This window comes from Cryptomeria japonica, chromosome 10 (assembly GCF_030272615.1).
Source record: "Cryptomeria japonica chromosome 10, Sugi_1.0, whole genome shotgun sequence".
Lineage (NCBI taxonomy): Eukaryota > Viridiplantae > Streptophyta > Pinopsida > Cupressales > Cupressaceae > Cryptomeria > Cryptomeria japonica.
This window is the reverse complement of record NC_081414.1, coordinates 383,773,886-383,796,188: the sequence shown is the minus strand read 5'-3', so window position 1 is coordinate 383,796,188 and position 22,303 is coordinate 383,773,886. Positions and strand designations below refer to the sequence as shown.

At 38.5% G+C, this 22,303-nt stretch overlaps 1 pseudogene; it reads right to left on the bottom strand.

Moving 5' to 3' along the window:
* LOC131075855 (mitochondrial Rho GTPase 1-like) overlaps positions 1 to 2,967 on the bottom strand; it is a 95,128-nt pseudogene extending 92,161 nt beyond the window's left edge.
* Between the last annotated feature and the right edge of the window lie 19,336 nt (positions 2,968 to 22,303).

Sequence of the window (22,303 nt, the reverse complement as noted above, 5' to 3'; positions counted from 1 at the left end):
AACCCCATAAGGCATCACATTAGCAGCTGCACCAGAATCTATCATGCATTTTTTTATCAATCTGTTATTTATTAACAATGTGACATAAAAGTGATCTATCTGAGATGGTTCCTGATTAATAGTGGTGCCCACATAAACTTCTAGGACTATTTCTCCTTGATCCTTCTCATCCTTTGCATTTCCCTTTTTATAAGAAGCATCTCCATCTGATATACTTCAAATCAGAGAAAAATCAGCCTCTCTATGTTCTTTTATTTTCAGCAGCTCTATCAAAGGTACTGAAACCTTCATATGTGTTAAAGCTTGAGTCATATCAAAAATAGTGTTAACACTAGACTCAACATGAGTTTTAACCTTTTCTACCTTCTCGTGACATGTTCTCTTGCACCAGTGGTTTCTACCTTACATCCAGTTGTATCAGCAATACCAGGTTTCACTGAGCTACTTGACTGATCACCTTTAGCCTGATTATCTTTGATAGAAGCTTTGTTCTCAGTGGACCTGTTAGAAGAAGTTTCTTTAAAAAATAGAGAACCAGGCATACCTTGACTTCCATCATCTTTGTTGCTTCTCAAATTATAGTTATGCTTAGCTTTAGCTATTGCAGCCTTAGTGAGATTCTTGACTTCCTCCTCACTAGGCCTTCTACGGTGAATCTCTTGATCTTCTATTGTGACTAAATTCAAAGTGGGATGCCAATCAATTGTCAATTGCTCTTGGCAATTTGCATTTCTTCTTGAGACATCATATTCACTTGCTTCATCCTTTGAAGACTCACAGTCAGTTTCCATGGTATACTCAAACATATTGACTACAGGTTCATCCTCACTTCTCATGGATTCATTTAGAGCTTGAGCCACGGCACACTGATAGGGGGAATGTGGCCCATCACATGCCATACACCACAGGGTATTTTCCATATTATGTACATTTCCTTCCTTCAAAGGATCAAGGGTATTCTAATTTTGTGTTCCTTTTGATCTATCTTGCACAAGTTTGCCATCTTTCCATGCAGTGTTATATGGCATATCATGCAATCTAGTAGGTCTATCTTGCCAGTTGTAGTAAGGCCTCTCAGGTTTACTTACTTTAGCAGTAAGATCCTTGGCCACAGTCATTAATTTTTCTATCTTATCCTCTTCTTTGGAGGATTTATTTTGTTGTGGTTTTTGTTCTAGCCACAATCTTCCATCAATCCTTCTTCCCATCTTACCCGATGCTTTTCTATTACTCTCTACATTGATTGCAATTCTAAAAGCATCCCTCAAGCTATGTGGGTTCTTATCTTTGAGAATGTAAGCCATTTTAGGGTCGAATGCATTGTAATAGGTAGTCAGACACACATTTTCATCTAGCCGCATTACTTGAAAAAGTCTATGCATTGCCTTTTGAAACCTTGCATTAAAATCTGGGACGGCTTCATTATCAGATTTCCTAATGTTGTTAAATTCATTGAGCATGAAGCTCACATTTGTCTTGTCTCCATATTTCTCTTGAAAGAAAATTTTGAACTCTTCCCATGAACCAACACTTGCCATAGGTAACCCTCTGTACCAATCTCTAGCATCCTCAATCAAGGATTGCACAAACAGCTTCATGATGACATCTTCATTCATAGTCATTAATCATGTCACCAAAAGATTTCAAATGCTCTTCACCACTGATAGCATTATTCCCAGCAAACTTCTGGAGTTTATCCCTTATTTAAATAGGGACATGGTTTGGATATCCGGGAATTTCGTCAAAATACAATGGCCTATACAACTCAACATTTATCGTTCTCCTTTGAAATTGATTTCCAATAAAGTTATTTCCAGTATTCACCCTTGGGCCTGATCCGTCAACTCTAGGATTTTGATGGTTTTGATTATGGGGCAATCCGTGACCGGTTTGGTTTGTTGGAAGTGTATTTGGAGGAATACCAGAAATATTTGGGGCAGCATTATTAGATTGGTTAATGGGTGGGATAGCACTTTTTTGTATCATTGGTTGAGTGTTAAGCAGAGAGGCAGAAGTATGTTGGGATGTAGGATTACTATGATCTCCATGTGGGAAATTTATAGGAGGAGCTTTCAGGCATCGTATCTTTCTCCTGAACTCAGCATTAAGTGCTTCTATTTTAGCCTTCCCTAACTCCCTTTGCAGGTCTTCATTTTCTTTCCTTATCCTTTCTACCTCAATCTCATGCGACATCATTCCCTGGGGTCCTTCTACACTTTCTGACACTAGACCCGCAGATCTATTCTTCTCTACTTTCTGCTTTCCTTTGTGAACAACAGGTGTGGCGGGTTGGGGATTATTGTGAACCTCCCTGCTAGGTTGTGGTACAACTTTAAGTGCAGAAACAATTTCAGGATCAAGGATTTCCCTAATAACAGGACCTTGCTCCTTACTCCTAGGTTCTTCTTGAGTAAACAACTCAAGCTCTACAATCTATCTTAATAACCTATCTCTTTCAATGAGTTTGGCTTTGGTTTCCTTCTCCCTTTCCTTATCTTTCTTTTTTCTTATGGCAATCAATTGGTGTACTCTCTGATTGAGTACCTCAATCTCCTGAGACACTTCATCTTGGTCTGGCAAAGTTTCTTCTAAATTAAACACATTTAACTGGTCCATATCAATCATGCTAATATTTCCTTCCATATTTTTGGGAATGGAGTTGGCTCTATTACTTGTACTATGCCTATCTTTGCCAGAAACGTTAGCATTAGACAATCTTTGGTGAAAGGTTTGGATATCATCATTAGTGCCAAACAGGCCAGCATGAAAACCCATAATATCATGGTCAGAGTCATGAGAAGAGGCATTGGACCTTGCATATACAGGACGCTCAGAAGACTTACCCGTTTGATTACTCTCTTGTTTCCATGACTGACTTGACAGCTCAGGAATAACAGTTCCTCTCCAGCCCTTCTTGACTGGTTCAGGTAATCCTTCATGCGAATTCTCTTGAGGGTTTTTCTTCATATAAGACCTAGTATTTCTTCTCCTATTCATCTTGCTAACCTTGTTAAGTGACTGTGATTTTTCTCTAAAAGAACACTAGTTTTTTTTACTTCAAAGTCACCACCCAATATCTTGGGACTAAAATATATTTTAACACAGTGAATCACTTACAAGACACCTAAGAATAAAATTGTTGATCTTTAGAACAGAATTGAATAGTATTCTAAGATGCTATGAGATAGATCAAGGAGTAAACTCACTTACAATCTGATTCAACAGTCTAACCAAAGATCTTTAGATCTATCCCCTACAGAGTTGCCATTTTTGTTGTTCTCCATTTTGACACCTTATGTTTCTTCTCTTTAAAAGTGAAAATTACTGCCTCCGTGCTACAATGGAAGAGAACAACAAAAGTTTGAAATAAAGACAGCAATATGAGGTTCTAGAATCAGGAAACCTCCTACACTTCAAACTTATAAAGCTTGGGCGGGTGAACCCTTTTAAAGACTATTTTCTCACAAAAATAATAAATGGTTTGCACAAAACCAGTGTAAATTCCTGCAAACTATCCTTACTGACTAGTACAACTAACCTAAATGGAAAATTGATTTGACTTTTTAAAAGAGGATCACAAAATGCAACAAAAAACCAACAGATAAACCAGTGCCTTATCTGGGCAACAAAGTCATCTACAACAGACTGCAACCTGACAAGAGAAAATAGTACACAAATTGCAAGTTCTTGATCTATCAACTCTAAATATGCCTGACATACACAGGGTCCTAATCTGCATTAGACTTCATCATCCAATCCACACCAAGAGTACCGATATCAATGACTTTTCTCAAAGTATTTTATATTTTTCTCCTTAAGAAAAAGACTCAAAACAACTTCATTAGATGCCTAACAAATCATTCAAATAAGTAATCCTTGATTACTTAAATGAAATAAACACCAGTACAATGACATAGAGACAATGCAAATCTAGATTTAAATTCTCTGGACTGTATATTTCATTCCCCTATCAAAAGGTTACAAGTACTTCATATTTGACTCAGAAATTGCTAAGACAAAGGCCTGTATTAGTTTTGCCAGAGTTTAGTTACAAAAATTTGTGTCCCCTTTTCTAGGTAGCCTTGATATCCTTATAAAGAAATCAAGATGCAACAAACTTCAGACCACCTTGAAGAATAATTTTACCCTAACATTCATTTAATGCAAAATTTATATCTGTGCCATTGCAGTTGAGGGAGAAATCTAACATTCCTTTTGGGATGTGTGCCTCATTAAATCGCTGGGAATTCATTTGGAAGATGGCCGAAAGGGCAGGCTCCTATTACCCAAAATTGGTTGCAACAACCAGCAGCTTCATAATGTCGGTGGATCATCTTGTGCCAGAGCATTGATGAGTTCTTATCACAGAGCGGTGCACCATTATGTTCTTCACATATCTCCCTGTAGATCTTCTGGGTACCTCTCACCAACCCATTTTCATCTTGAAGCAATGCCATATGCAACTTGCATAGCTCTACCGCTATTTCTTTTGAATATTTAAAATTTCTTTAGCGCCAACAGATTAGGAGGCCTTCTCTCTGAGCACTTTTCCTTTAGTCACCAAGTCACAGCCTTTAAAGTTGGGACACCCATCCGATCATGGGAAACTAACACGCCTTCTAACTTCCCTAAGTAATCCACTTAGAAATAGGCCCCACCACCTAGTCTCGAGTTGTTAAAATCTTAACCGCTACCACACTTGGCCTGTAGAAAATCCAATCTTTCTGACTGAAGAATAAACCCTGAGATCCTGAGGTCACTGTCCCAAAAATACTTGCCCTGGGTTGCACTTGACTACAAAATCAGATTCCTCAGACTGAAAGCCATCCACTGATATTTGACAAATCCATGTCTAGACAAAAATTAACCCTCGCAGATCTTGGCCACATGTCACCTCCTGGTTTGCTTGTGAGTCCCTCTGGACTCCACCTCTCTTTCCACTTCATCAGTCACCAAGTCACGACCATTAACATTTGAGCACCCTCATCTTGCGGTATGGCGACAACCGTAGATCTTCTTTGAACTTGCTATTTCTTTACTTCCTCTGGATTGCTCTTCCTACGGGTCCCACCGCTTAGTCACCAAGTCGTGGCTTTTAGCCATCGAGCAACTTTTCATTGTGAATCGGCGATAGCTGTTGATCTTCCTTGGATCACCTTTGATCTGCCCTAACTTGTCTAGCTTTTATCTCACATGAGCGGCTCCCATTATCACTTTCTCTTCTGGTAGGCCTGACACGTGTCACATCCTGACTTACCCATGGATCCATCTACCTGCCACCTTGGACTTGCCATTGGACTTGGGCCCGCCCTGATTCTTCTTATACTCCCACTGTGCGGCACATCCTAACTCACTCCCAGCCCACCTAGACTGCCACCTCAACCGTCACCTAGTCAGTTGCTATGTCGTATGTGATAACCATCGGGCACTTTCACATGGCGGTATAGCGACGGTCGTAGATCTTCCCTCAAGCTGCTTGATCTTTAATGCCTGGGCTGCTTTCCTTTTAGCGCACGTGCTTTGTCACCAAGTTGCATGGGATACCTAGTGAGCACCTTCGCATCACGACATGGCGACAACCATTGGATCAACTCGCCCAGTCGTCAAATATTCTCAACTTTCTCGGCCTTTAGCTTCTCTAAATGGCCCTCGTTTATGCCATGGTGTCACCACTTGGCATCTCTGGATTTGCTTTGAGATCTTTCTGAACTCCACCTATCCAGTCAAGCCTGCCACTTGGTATTCTCTGGCTCGCCACCTGAGCCACCTGGACCGCCAAGTGATTTCCACCAGACCCACCATCTCCTTTGTCTTGTTCGGCATTAGCCTTTCGGCCAAACTTCCTCTTTGGTTAACCATTTTTGTGTCTCATTGAAACCGCAGTTTCATCGATGCCTTCACTTTTTGATGAAACCGGTTGAAATTTCTTTGATGTGCCCTTTGTCAATGGAATTGAGCATTCAACAAACTGCTCTCACGTCTTATCGGCACATTTGTTTCATCGAAACTTCTTATTTTGATGAAATTGATGCCTTCGGTGAGTCCCTTCAATGATCCATCGAAGCCATGGTCTGCTCGATATACACCTTGATGATATGTCAGTTGTCTGCCACATGGTACCCTTTGATTGGGTCCAGAGTTTACAATTGGGGCCACCTGTCACAAGGGTATTCATTTCGGGCTCTCTACTCTGACACCATAGCACATCTTCCACTAACTACTAGAATGAACCGCCTACCTTAACCGCTTGCATTAACTATCGGCCATGGTTCATTGCTAGTGGTTTTTCGCCAAGTCGCAGGCGATATCTGGTGAGCATTTTTATGTCGCGACATAGCGACAGCCCTTGGATCCATCTTGATCACCATTGATCTCTGTTGATCTGCTTGACTCTTAGCCCCTCTGAGTGGCTACATCCTACACCATGGTGTCACCACGTGTTCACCACTTGTCTAACACCTCATCAACTGCATGTCACCACGTGGAACCTCATGACTTGCTCAGTGCTTACCTCGGAACCACCTGGCCTACCATCTCATCAGTCGCCAAGTCACGGTTGTTAAGAGTCGAGTACTTTCGCATGGCGGTATAACAATGGTCATGGATCTACATTCAACCTACTCACTGTTTAACTCACCCTTTTACTGCAAAATAAGGCCACTATGAGATGCGCGCGCACACGGGGGGCCCATTGGGCTGAGCTTCCACCTTGCCAAAATCTCGTAAGCTTTAACACTTAATATGTATGTGGCCTTGCACATAAATAGTGAAATGCTCCTCCTTGTAGCCAATTTGGGATAAATGTTCACCTTAGCCCTTTCCATCGGGTCATCGTGATCTCTCCCAACATGTAAACTCGATGGTCGATGCCAGCTCTCTGTGTTGCGCACTTCTTTGCACTATCCATCAGGTCATCGGGATAACTTCATAACTTAATTTCTGATGGCCGATGTCAGCACTGTATTACCTCCTCCGCTTGCACCATGTCATCGGGTCCCACCAATTAGTCACCATGTCGCAGTGAATAACCATCGAGCACTTTTTGGTTGTGGTATAGCGATAGCCGCGAGATCAGCAGGAACCTGCTCGATCTTTAGGAAGCCCGACAAAGACATAGGAAAAGATTTAAGACTTAGGCAAAATTAAAAAATATCAAAACCCACCCAGGCCTAGACTTAAAAGGGGCCCCTCTTGACGACGCACAGACCCTTCCACTTAAGTGTAAAAATAATGAGCAAAGACCTTGGATAAAAAGAAAGGGACATATTGAACCATGAACCTTGAGCCGATTTGCAAATGGTTCAAAACAGACATAGCACATTCCCACTTGCTAATTAAAAAATATTACAAAGCCATGACACAAGCAGGAGAATTAGTTGAACCTTGAACCTTGAACCGGGTTCAAGTTCAAAGAGAATTACAAAAATGTGCTTGCCTTACCATAAAACAAAGCTGCGAAGAGAAATCCATAAAGCAAGGCCTCATTGGGTCACCTAATTTAGCATGATTTTTATGAGTCCCAACAGGGGGCCTTCATAAATCATCTTTATGACAATACCATCAATCACATATCAGTATGTGATAATCAAGTGAATGTCATCATGATCAAAGATAAAAAAGAACATATCCAGGTAAATGTGGCTACAAGAGCCCAATCCAAATATATATTGAAAGGGGGCACTTCCAAAACAACAACACCTCCTAGAAATCAATACAGTTTGATAGATCAATTGCAGAAAATACCGGCCCAGATATCAATACTAGAGCTGCTCAAAATTTCATCGATACACAAGGATATCTTAGAAAGATCTCTTCTCGACTCTACGGTTCCAAAAAATCTAGACATTAATCGATTCCAAGACATTGTGGGACTTTTGAACACACCTCATAACCTAACATTCTCATAACATGATGATGTCTCCCTAAATCATTTGCACAATACCCCGCTCCATATCAAATTTTTGGTCCATAAACACTGGATAAAACGTGTGCTAATAGATGGAGGAGTTGGTTTAAATATACATACTCTAAAACGTATCTATGTATTGGGCTTCTTGGAAAAATCTATTGATCCTAAAAAGAAGATAACGATAAAAGCATATGATGATGAAGAAAGAGAAATAGAAGGATTGGTGGTGTTTCCCATTTAAGTGGGACCAATTCAGAAGGATACATTCTATCAAGTCTTAGATATATAATTATCTTATAACATACTCTTGGGTTGTCCTTGGATTCATGAGATGCAAGCAGTACCATCAACATATCACCAATGTCTCAAGTTTCCATACAATGGGCAAAAAATATAAGTATCAATAGACACAAATCCCTTTCAGTATTGCAACAATCTAAAAGCGGCTCAGAATGTCTTAGAACAATATAACAAGGAAGCTCTTGCTTCAACATCATCAAACAATATGGATCAACTCAAGTCTTTATCCATTGATGCTGGAAAGAAAATATAGCTGAAAGACAACGGCATGAGGGAAATCTCTTTTGAATCCATATGTCTATAACAATTACCCATATCACCAAAGTCTCATGGACAACGATCAACATCAAAGAAAAAATCTTCACAACCCATCAAAATGTTTGATGGTGCATTCATCCAAGCAGGCACACTAGCAGATGAAATAAAGGACAAGGATGCCCTGAATTGGTTATACAAAGATGAAGAAGAAACCAAATCAACAGTCGTTGACATCACAATCCCCATAGAATAATATAGCAATGGGTTCAGAATCATGCAACACATGAGATACAAAGGAAAAGGTCTTATTCGCAAGCATCAAGAAGGTATCACAGAACCGATTCAACCTCATTCATCGAAAGCCAAGGACAAATCAGGCCTAGGCTATGGACTACACAATCAACCACAAGATCAACAACAACATCAGCAATCAAACAAAAGATCAGCACAACTCCAACAATCATCACATGAATTGATACAACAACAAGCAGCAAAAGAAGCAGTCTACAAACAACAGGAAGAAGAATATGAACGCCAACAAGAAGAGCTTGCTATCAAAAGAGAGGAGGTCACTCAAAATTTATATGAACAGATGCACAAGGTACAAGCTAGTTCTGAGACTGACTCACATGAGTGGGAATGGGATTCCTCTGATCAGGTATCTTGTGATGAGAAAGATATCCTTATCATCCAAAGATATACGCCAATACCCTATGAGGGACAACATTCAGGGGCTAGACCATTTGAATTTGGATCACAACATATCAATGACTCTAGTGAGGACGAGCAGGTTCAGAGCGAAATAGATTATGAAGAGGGTGCCATCATAGACCTTGACTTCATTACTACTAACTTTGACAATATATCCATCATGACTCTCACTTCTATAGACCTTAATCCACCAGATGAATTCTTACCATTAATATATCTTGAACTCATTGATTGGGAACAAAAAGAGCCACTCAATATCCCTATCTTTCAAGATGATGTAGCCATTGTTCATTAACTATGTTCAATAAACCCAAAAACATGTTCCACCGGCGAATCTCATAACGAAGTTCTCAATCAAAAGAGTGCCAAGTCTCTTAGTCACAAAAGGAATAAAATTAAAAATCGATCTCATGGTGAAAACCATTTAATGGCAGTATTAGAACATAAAAAAATTAAAAACAAAAGACGTATCCAATGGTGAAAACCTATTTGAGGTGCCAAAGGATGAGAGATTTGACACTCTTCCTAAACATTATCAGGAGAGATCGCCAATTTTTATTGAACCAACTCAATCTCTCAACATCGATACTGAAGTAGCAACAAAGACCATAGACCTGGCAGAGTCATTAACAAAACAACAACGACCTGACTACACCAAATTCTTCAAAAAAAAAGAAAATCAATTTTGCTTGGTCCTATGCAGATATACTAGGGGTAGATCCAAATTTGATCATGCACCACTTATCTATAGCTCCAGGAGCTAAGCCAGTCAAACAAAAACTAAGAAAAATGAACCTACATGTCACAATATTGGTTAAAGCAAAACTGAAGAAGTTACTTGATGTAGGATTCATCCAACCCATAGATTATGTGAAATTGATCTCTAACATTGTACCTATATCCAAACTAGATAAAAGCATCAGAATTTGTATAGATTTCAAGGGTCTTAACAAAGCTTGTGTAATGCCCCGCCAGGAAACCTCGAAGGGATTAAGCCATAACACAAGAATAGAGTGCAATAATTTTTTTTTTTTAAAGTTACACCACATTAAGATACAACAAGATATCAGAGATTCAGAATTACATAGCGGAAGACATCAACTAACACCTAAAGAGTTTCCCAACGAGATTACTTAAATTTCACAATTCACTTAACTCACACAATTAATCCAATAAGTTGATTATCTTAATAACGAGATAATTCTTAATCAGGATAATTTCTTTCAAAAGATGGAAATATAATTCACAAGATAAGGTTCATCCATTAAGATTTATTCATACTTTACATTCAAGCTTTTCATAAAAATACAAGCCATACATCTAATATTCTAACACACTAGAATTTCGTCATCAACATATGAGATCTTTTCAAGCATACTAAAATTCCTAACAACAACTGAATATATTCCATTACTCTAAGTTACATTCTTTCATATTCCAATTTAATACATTTTAAAAGATGATTGCATACATGCATCTACGATAAATCTCATCTAAACCACTTATGCATTCGATCAAAATGGCATTCAAGAAGGACTGCATATAAGCATTTAAAGTTAATTCCATCTTATCCACTTATACATTCTAACATAAGCTATTCATACATGATAAAGTTGAATAAGGGAAACATAAAAGAATAACATCACATAACACCATAATGATCTCGGAGTTCACCCCTAAAGGGCTACATCTCCGAGTCTGCTCAACTGCAAGACCCCTCTGATAATTAATAAAGTTAAGAATACAAGAGGTTACACCATTTACAATCCGGCCATCAAGGCGAAACATAATCAATATACAAATGACCACATCGGTCAATTAATACATAAATGATCCCTAAAAAGAAAAGGATCTAGCTGAACATAATCAAAGCTAATACAAAGGTCCATTAGAGCACCCATAAACTGAGTCATCACCACCCAAGGTCTAACATGAAACCAGGTACTCACAAGGGCATAGACAATAGGATGACCCACAAATGTGCTCCTAACAGGACAATACGACAACACACTAGCGAACGTAGGGACAAGTGTCATCACACAACCTGGTATGGTTACCATGGCAAGTCTTCATAGGTCCTGGCCCCATACACTGGGTTACCCTGGCAACCTAATCCGAACCTCCGGCCCATCCAAGCTTCATGTGGACCCACACATCCTCTCGTGAAGACAAGGATGATGGTTTGCCATTTCAGGCCTTCTCACAGCATGTCGAGTCTATGATAGCACTCGTCCCATGTGTGAGGCACATTTATCTTACTTAGAGATTACATTCTAATCTATTGTTAGGTTATCACTTATTAGACTCACTTTCGATGGGTTACCCAGCAGCCACTTTGGGCGCTGCCCCCAATCGAAAGCCACTTTCCCATACGACACTAGACTATACTCAAACGAACTCAAAAACCAAGGAATAGACATGGTCAGATGAACGGAGTTCAAAAAAATGGAGAAATCCACCATTTGGTCAAACATGACTTCATACGAGGTGCACTGACAGACAGTACTCTAACTAGAGACCTGACCGACTAAGGTCAACCACGAATCATCATTCGACACCCACATAGAGGATATGACCAAATACGACACTACCACAAAACAACAGTCAACTCGGAACCGAGGACTGAAATAGGTACCCAAATCAACCATACGACCGAGTCCAATCAAACAAAGCACGACTTGCCATTACTAAAGCAAAAGTGAATACAAAAAATTAAACTCGCATAGGCAATAACTGGAAAAGACAATATTTTCTCATATTGATTTGAACATTAATAGTCAACCAAGTTTCCTAATGATCTAAGTTTTTGAATTGCATTGACAGAAAAATCATTGTTACCAGGAGAATACAATACCACAATCCCCAATGGTCCATTCGCCTATGTCTCAAAACAGAGGAAGATTATAACTATACCATTTGCTTTACAAATTGAAATTACCATTAACTCACCAACATTCCAAACAATACATTATTACTTTCCAATAGTATATCGTTAAAATGATCAAAATATCCAATGATAAAATATTTCATTTACTTCTCAATTACTCAAATGATATGTTCTTGAATATTATTTAACATAATCAAATAGTAAATATATCATATTTCAACAATTTTCCAATAACATAATATTCTATTTTTTTTTTTTAAAACAATACTTCCTCAATTAGACAAATACCCAAATTAGCTATTAATTAAGGTATATATTTATTAATCCAAGATTAATCAAAATATAACCAATTAATAATTAATTGCGAAATTAACAATTCTAGAATTTAATTAGAAAAAGTGCGTTAATCATAAAATGAAATTGAATATTAATTAACGTATATATTCCATTATACAATTAATTAATATCAAATTTATCATTAATTATAATTATGCCACATTAATCATAATTAAAAACCTAATTAAAACTTAACATTAAATAATATTAAAATATTATATTTTTTTTTTTTGAATAAAAAAAATACATAAAAAAAAACATTTTTTAAAAAACTAAATTGCAAAGGGCGCGTGGGGAACCGGGCCCGTGCCCTAGCCGCAGCAACGCCGCCGCCATGGGCGCAGGACCTGCGGCTCCCACGTGGGGAAGCGCAGCACCCTGCGGCCATCGCGGGGTCTCAAGTGGCTGCGGCCTGCGCGAGAGGGGGGAGGAGGAGGCGGGTGGAGCTCCGCTCCCCGCCCTCCAAACCCCAAACCAATATTTTATTTATTTTTGATTAAAAATCTCGATTTTAATTTCGAAATAACAAAATGAAATGGTTCAAAATTTCATATTTCGATTTAACATGAAAGAAATCGATTTTTCTTTAATTAAAGATCTGGGTTTTAATAACTTACTTTCAAACAGCAAAAACCCCCATTTTAAAGAACAGTCTCATAATGAGACTTACAATGTAATTTTCTAGAATGATAAGGTTTCACAACCCCAAACCATTTTCCAACAAAGACTCATATTGGGCCAAAAAGAACCATTTTAACACAATGATTCAACTATGTTTGCAAGAACACCAGTCATAAGCATAGCTCTAAACCCACAAATCCAAAATTAAATCTAAAATCAATTTTAAAAAGATTGGATTTTTAACAAGAAGCATTTTTCATTTAACCAACAGACCATTTCCATGGCAACAAGGAAGACAAAGAAGGTAATTCCTACCTCCATACGCATTCCTGGAAGAACTTGAAGGAGAGCTCAAATTTATCATTAATTATAATTATGCCACATTAATCATAATTAAAAACCTAATTAAAACTTAACATTAAATAATATTAAAATATTATATATATATTTTTTTGAATAAAAAAAATACATAAAAAAAAACATTTTTTAAAAAACTAAATTGCAAAGGGCGCGTGGGGAACCAGGCTCGTGCCCTAGCCGCAGCGGCGCCATCGCCATGGGCGCAGGACCTGCGGCTCCCACACGGGGAAGTGCAGCGCCCTGCGGCCATCGCAGGGAATGTCGCTCCCTGCGGCCACTGCGGCGGGGACGCAAAGGCTGCGGCCGCCGCGGGGGTCGCAGTGAGCTGCGGTCTCAAGTGGCTGCGGCCTGCACGAGAGGGGGGAGGAGGAGGCGAGTGGAGCTCCGCTCCCCGCCCTCCAAACCCCAAACCAATATTTATTTATTTTTTGATTAAAAATCTCGATTTTAATTTCGAAATAACAAAATGAAATGGTTCAAAATTTCATATTTCGATTTAACATGAAAGAAATCAATTTTTCTTTAATTAAAGATCTGGGTTTTAATAACTTGCTTTCAAACAGCAAAAACCCCCATTTTAAAGAACAGTCTCATAATGAGACTTACAATGTAATTTTCCAGAATGATAAGGTTTCACAACCCCAAACCATTTTCCAACAAAGACTCATATTGGGCCAAAAAGAACCATTTTAACACAATGATTCAACTATGTTTGCAAGAACACCAGTCATAAGCATAGCTCTAAACCCACAAATCCAAAATTAAATCTAAAATCAATTTTAAAAAGATTGGATTTTTAACAACAAGTATTTTTCATTTAACCAACAGACCATTTCCATGGCAACAAGGAAGACAAAGAAGGTAATTCCTACCTCCATACGCATTCCTGGAAGAACTTGAAGGAAAGCCCAAACTGCAAGATCCAGAAGAACTTCTTCCTCCCAAAACCCCCAAAAATTTCATCCAAACCAAAAAAATATTTTTCCAACAAACATTTTCCAAAAAAAAAAAAAAATCCCCCAAAATTTCCAAAAGTCTAGGTTATAAGGAAGAGTTGACCAAAATTTCATTTTTGGAATTAAAATTTTTATTTAAAATAATTCTCAAAAATAATTCTTTTCTAACTATATCAATAAATTGAATTGCTTTTCCCATTTAAAATTGATTTTCTCACTCAACTGAAATTTAACCTTTCTATTTCAAAAATGCCAAAAGATTAAATTAATTCTATTGCAATTAAATTTAAATCTTTCTTTTTCAACAGCATATACAAAATGCGTTTAATATTCAAAATCAACCATTTAATTGAACTTACTCCCAATTTAAGACGAGCAATCCAATATCAACGATAATTGCATAACGAAATCCCGATTAATTTAGTCCATTAATCTTTAATGCACAAACACATATTTAATCAAATTAAATACTAAGGACTAATTAATCAATTTAACCATTCACACCAAACACGCAAACCAAGAAAGTCAACCAGACAGACGACTCGCAAACCCAAACAAAAAGGGAATACCGACGACGACTGATGATGCTCACTTGAGCACGACTATGGTCAACTAGGGTCCTATGACCACCTAATCCAACTCTAAGGATTAAAGAGGTACACTCAAACCTGCAAATCCAGGTGAAGACGAACCTCGCACTCATGCGGCGTTGTACCTGAAATCTCCTGCAACCAAGAGTCATACATGCATACATATATAAACTTAATGAAAGCGTTAGCCCGATATTAATACCACGAAATAGGAACACTAAACAACTTGCATACAACTAGTGTGAAAACCACATCAATAGCTATGCATTAAATCAAACATCTGACTATAATCATTATATTATGATAAACTAACTAAGATAAAACTGAGATTAGAAATTGATTAGGGAAGGGGTACTACAGCTTGTCTGAAGGATGACTTTCCTTTACCCAACATTGAAATAATTGTAGATCTAACAGCAAGACGTGCTATGTTATCACTTATGGACAGTTTCTTGGGCTACAGTCAAATCAAAATAGCACCAGAAGACCAAGATAAAACAATATTTACGTGTCCATGGGGTACTTACTATTGGAATGTTATGCCTTTCAGGTTGAAGAATGCGGGAGCGACCTATCAACGAGCAATGACCATAATGTTTCATGACATGATGCACACATTCATGGAAGATTTTGTAGATGACCTATTGGCCAAATCATTTACAGGAGAGGGACATCTGGAGATTCTGGACAAAATCTTTCAAAGGCTAGAGCATTTCAATGTCCGACTAAATCCTAAAAAGTGTGTCTTCAATGTAACATCCAACAAACTCTTAGGATACATAGTATCAAAAAAAGGAATCAAGGTGGACCCCATAAAGGTACAAGCAATCATGGAGATGCCACCTCCTAGAAATATCAGTCAGTTAAGATATCTACAGGGATGGCTACAACCCATAAGAATATTCATTGCTCAACTAGCTAGCAAGTACCTTCCTTTCACTCATCTACTCCACAAGAATGTCCCTTTTAGATGGGAAGATCGATGTGCAGAATCATTCCACCAACTCAAGGAATATCCGATGAGTCCACCTATATTGGTACCACCAATAGCTAGCAAACCTCTCATTCTTTACATATCAGCTACAGAGGTATCACAGGGAGCATTGTTAGCGCAAGACGATTCAGCAGGCAAGGAAAGAATAATATACTACATCAGCAGGACATTGAATGGTTACGAGCTCAACTACACATTCATTGAAAAAGCTTGTTTGGTTGTGGTGTTCGCTTCTCAAAAATTTTAACACTATATGCTAGCTCACACAATCAAGCTAGTAGAAAAAATTGACCCATTAAAATATCTTCTTAGCAAAGCCACTCTCACTAGAAGGTTAGCTAAATGGGTGATGATTCTAAGTGAGTTTGACATCCAATACACAGACAGAAAATCTATCAAAGGTCAAGCTATCATATATCAGCTAGCAGAAGCACCATTACAAGACAACCATCCAATCCATGTTGAATTTCTATACAGATATTCTCACTATATCGACAAAACCATGGATCTTATACTTTGATGGATCATACACAGAGCATGGATCAGGTGTCGGCATCCTATTCATCACTTCAGAAGGACACACTATTCCTAAATCTTACATATTGATATTTCCTTACACAAATAACATAGCTAAGTACAAAGCTCTAGTGACAGGCATCAAAAGGGTCACAGAGTGGAAGAACAGAGTTGAAAGTCTTTGGAGACTCCCAATTGGTCATTAATCAGGTTAATGGTGATTATCAAACAAAGGACGACAAGTTGATGCCCTATAAACGCATGGTGGATGATTTCAAGAAGTACTTTATGGACATCAAATTTGAGAAGATTCCAAGGTTGAACAACAAATTTGCAGACACCATGACAACCATTGCCTCACTCCTACAAATACCAGACAAACAGAGTCGTTATGAGTTCCTGGTGGAACAATTGTTTTCCCCTGACCATGATAATTTTGAATGCCAAGTCATATGCCACATTGTCGGTTCTGACTCACCCCTTTATGGAAAGATTTGTGTCTACCTAAAATATAATATCCTTCCACTAGATCTATCTCGAAACCAAAAATGCAAATTTATTCAGCAAGAAATCCGCTATACCCTAATTACTGACACACTTTATCGACGCGGTCTCGATGGTACTCGTCTTCGATGTCTTGATCGTAACGAATCTGAAACCGCCTTGCAAGAGCTTCATGAAAGTATTTGTGGAACACATTCAAATGGTCCTACTCTCTCCAAGAAACTTCTAAGGATGGGATATTATTGGCTGACCATGGAAAAATAATCATACCAGTTTGCTAGAAAATATCCAAAATGCCAAATTCATAGCAATCTTATACATGCACCAACACAGGAGTTGCAACCGTTCACTACATCATGGGCATTCTGTCAATGAAGACTCAACCTAGTGGGAAATATTCATCCTTCCTCATCAAATAGACATGTTTTTTATTAAGGTAAAAATAGGTTTTGAAGGGGCCCTGAAACCCTTTACAAATTGAGCTTAACAGAAAAAGCAACAAGAGACAAAAAGGAGCAGGACAACGAAAAGCCACTAGAAAACCATAGAAAATCGACTAAAGCCCCACAAAGCCAACAAAACCAGCCAGACCCAAGAAGAGAAACTAATTGATTTTTTTTAGGGCATTAGCCAGGGTCTTGCTAATCCCATGCAGATCTTTGATGTTATCCCTGAGATTTGGGAGATCCTTAGCAGAAGTAGCCACAGCTTTCTTGACACTCGCCCTGGTCCTCTTAGCAACACCACCAGTTGAAGTAGCTTCACCACTGCCAATCTGGATAGTCTCATCATCCATGTCAAGTTCCACCACCGTTTTAGGAGAGCTGGTATGATCAAAGACCTTAGCAATATCCTCCAAGTTTTTAGTGACAGCTGACAAGATATTCAGCATAATGCCCAGCAAATTTTTCATGGCCTCTCTCCCTTCTTCCAGCGATTTAACCTTCTTCTCCATATCCTGCTTCCATTTAATCTGCTCCCTATCATCATTCTCCCTCTTCTCATCCGTATTTTTCCCCTTTTTCCCAGGTTCTTCAAGAGGTCATAGGTCCATCTGTCATAATCCAGTCTTCCCTCAGTGAGTTTTTTAAGGTTATCCAGGAATAACCCTTTATCTGCACTTTCCTTGTCCTCGCTTAAACTGTCCTTAGTCATATCCTTCTCAGGTTCCTTGTTCCTTTCCCTCTCAGAGTTTGCATCGATTTCCTCATTATCCATGTAATCCACATCCTCCATAGGATGGTTTTTGTCCTTGCCAAGGTAGTTAGTGTGGATAGGGCTTTCATTGTCAGACTCATTATCACCACTTTCTTCCTCAATACCCACCTCCTCATCTTTCTAGTTGTCTTCACCATCGAAATCATCCGTCTCCATTTCACTGCCTTCTTTTTCAATTTCCTCTATTTCCATCCCAGAGGAACTCTTTCTTTTTTGCTAGAAGATGCCTTCTCCTTGCCAGAATCGCCTCCCTCCATCTTTCTCTTCCCCAGAGAGGCAGATAACCTCTTGTCTTCTAGCAGGGCGAGGGTTTTACAGTGCTCATAAATGAGCAGCAAAAGCCCGCAATGGAGAACCAGACTTGAGGGATTCTTACTATGTTTATTGAGGGACCTGGAAAGGGACCTGAAAAGGTAGATCAAATAGACATAAGTTTATCATCACTCCCACTGAATATTTTACAAAGTGGATAGAGTGTTGGGAAAAATGGTGTCTCAACCTTGCATTTATGCGAGGTTACTATTTATAGTAAGTTTTCATTTGAGCACGAAATGGTGTGAAACTCTCCCTGAAGCTTCTGGTTGGCTAGATAAGCATTCCAGTAAAGTTGTGTCGCAAGGTCACAGCTAGTTTTGAAGATATTAAAGTTTTCGTCTTGGAGGGGTGCGATAAAATGTTTAAACTTAATTTTGGAGGCTTTAGAGGCTCCGAAACACCCTGAAAAGTGGCTGTAACCGGTGCAACAGGTTACGAGGTGATAGAGCACTTCGCGAGCTTTCCGACGCTTCAAACGGTTCGTCAATCGGACACCCGGTTCTCAAGTTATGGCCTCCGGAAGTTTGTACTCCTGAAATAGGAAAAATAATTTGTATCGGATACATAAATGAGCTGTAAAAGGGAGCGACACATGTTGATGTGTGCTTTAACATGTCATAGGGCATCTAGAAGGGAGATAAGGTCGGCTACACCTTATTGGGTGGTTTTAGCCCATGTTTTGTAATACTGTTTGACGGTTTCTTGTATTGTATCTCCTATTTATGAGGTGTGTGAGATAGAGGTTGTGTGTAAGAGAGTCTTATGGCTATTGAGTTGCCTCTGAATCTCTGATTAGTGGTACTCCTGCGAAGAGCTTGCTCTGCAAGTATGTTGTAATCTGTTTTGATTGCTGAATAAAATATTGAGCTGCTTTTGGAGTGTGGGGTTTTTCTCCCGAAAGGGTTTTCCCCACGTAAATCACTGTGTTGTGGTATGAATGCTATTATATCTATTTCTATTTTCTGTAACTATTGTAACGATCTAAAAAAGTTTTGCATTACCCTCCTCTCAAGGTTAGTGTAGGAAGTTGTTTCCGCTACTTAACTTCCTTACATAGACGTCATTCCATTGACTACGGTTATCGACAAACAAATATCTTCTTTTATCCTGAATTATCTCATTTGTTGGTATGGCATTCATAGTTCCATTATCACTGATAATAGAAGACCCTTTAAAAAATAAGATGTGTGAGAACTATGTGAATGATTCCATATCCAGCATCATTTCTCCACACCTTATTATCCACGAGGAAATGGCCAAGCAGAGGCCTCAAACAAAACCATCCTGAAAATCCTCAAGAAAACAATGAACGAGGCTAGTCGTGATTGGCATGTCCAACTCAACCCAGCATTATGGGCCTACAGAAATAGCATATGCACACCTACGGGAGCAATGCCATACTTTCTTGTGTATGGATTAGAGGATATTCTACCTATTGAGGTTGAGATTCCATCACTCAGGGTATCACTGAAGGGACTCATGCCAGATGAGGAATATCAGGTAAACAGACTACAAGAGTTAGAGTTGTTGGACGAGTACCAACAACATGCTTTTGATCACCTCAAAGCATATCATCAATGCATGTGTCGGAGCTACAACCACAAATTAAAGTCAAGAGTATATCAAATAGGTGATTTGGTGCTAAAGGAAAATCCCCACAATCAACATGATCGGGAAAAGAAGGGCAAGTTTGAACCAAATTGGCTAGGTCCTTTTGTCATCATATCCACTTGCAGATCAGGGGCATATCAGTTATCTACATCAGAAGGGGACCTATTTGAGGAACCTATCAATAGCATTCACCTCAAAAATTTATATACATGAGTTATCCAATGCACAGAAAAGGGAAAAATACAAAAAAAAAAAATTTAAAATCAAGAAAAATACCAAAAAAAAAAATTAGAAAAATCAAAAAGTGCAATAAAAGCAAGTAGTGAAAACCTGGTAATAGGCGCTATTTGTGATCGATCGGCACTTCCATCTATAGGTATATATATCATATCTTTTGCATCCATATGAGCTAAGCCAATGGCCATCACAAAACCTCTAACGCATCACAATCTTGGACACACTTAGCATAGTCATTGTCCTTGGTTATTCGAATAGTTATCCGCATCATATCTCACCATGGGGTGATCAATGTATATATCCATATTGAAAGAAGTGTTCATGGTTATAGATAGAATCTTGATCTTAATTAGGGGCATCTCACCTTTTGGGCTTACACAAACAAACGAACAACACAAACATACACACTTGAACAAAAATGAAGATCAAAACAATCAATGGTAGACATCAAAACCAAGAACTGAGCAAAATAAATAAAGATCTACTTGCAAGATGTTTTATCTAACATGATAAAAAAGGTAGCATGTGTTGAACACAGAGTACCACTGAGAGAGGGGTGAACCAGTGGTTCTTAAGTTTTTCCTCCTGTGATATAACTTGAGAATATCAGTTATTTTCTTAATCACTTAAACAGTCAAACTGGTAATACAAGAAAGAAAGCCAAAGAGACCATACACACACAAGAAACTCGCAACACCAGATTTACAAGGAAAACCCAATATGGGAAAAACCTCGGTGAGAAAAGTTGTTGAAGACTACTGCTCCAATCCAACCTCATAGGTAAAACACAGATTTATAAAGATTTTGGGCACCAACCCAAGGAGCACCAACCCCTGCACGTTTAGGACACCAACCCCTGCACCAAGCTTCAACTTGGTGATGTATATTAAAATACTATATGAATACAATTAAGGCTTTTTGTTGCAAATGAATTTTGCAACTTTTGAATCAAATAACTCTCTATTATATTTCTCTCCCTTTCACACACTATGCCACACTAGGATACTGCTTACTCTGCCACACCTTACCGGTTAGGCTCAACTGCCAAACTATGATACTACCAGTAGAATCCTCTCACCGGTTTTTTGTTGGCTTGATGATAATTGTAATGTATTCATCACTTGTTGTCATTGATGAAACACTCTCACATACATATATGTTTACATTGACTACCGGTGTAACTTCAATTGGTTTACACTACCAACTGGTATGTTTAAAGTTTATCTCTAACTAGTACTTTGTGTCAACCAGTATGTGGTTAAGAGATAACATGTGGTAATACTAAGTCAGCATCAAAGTGAAGATAAAGTTGAAGGTGAAGATCAAGTGGAAGATTCCTGGACAACGATTCACTAGTTTTATTCCAACCGGTATTGACTGCTCTAACCGGTATCTGATTTTATGATGCATTACCAGCACTGTTTGTTTGGCGGTCATTTTTGTGATGAGTTATGTTTAAATGTCTAGATACACTGCACCTAGGAAATTGTGTTCCTATGGCCGACATAAGGTCTGAATGTCTATTTAAAGACATCTTAGTGAAGCATTTTATAAGAGATGAAAAAGAGAGAACAAATATAGAAGAGGTGATCTATGTGAATACTTTTGCTGAAGAGCGATAAGTGTTTAGATGGAGAGAAGTGTTGAATGTACTTAGAATGATCTGATCAAGCAATTTTTGTGCTAGTCAAAATAGATCAAATCTTTCTTGTTGTTTTTGAATCATTACAACTGAATAAAATCCCCTAACTGGGTAAGCTCTAACAAGCTTCATTGTACAAATTCTCTAACAAGGTGATCCATTAGTTTGGATTCTAAAATCCTCCAGCAAGGTTACTCTTAACAGGGTATAAGCTTCTAATCAAGCTTGGGATCTCTAACAAGATTCACTCCTAGCAGAGCTCTTTGTAAGACCTTAATCGGTCGGTTTTCTATTACTGTAGATAGTTAACTTGTGAGTTCCATCTCATCGTGGTTTTT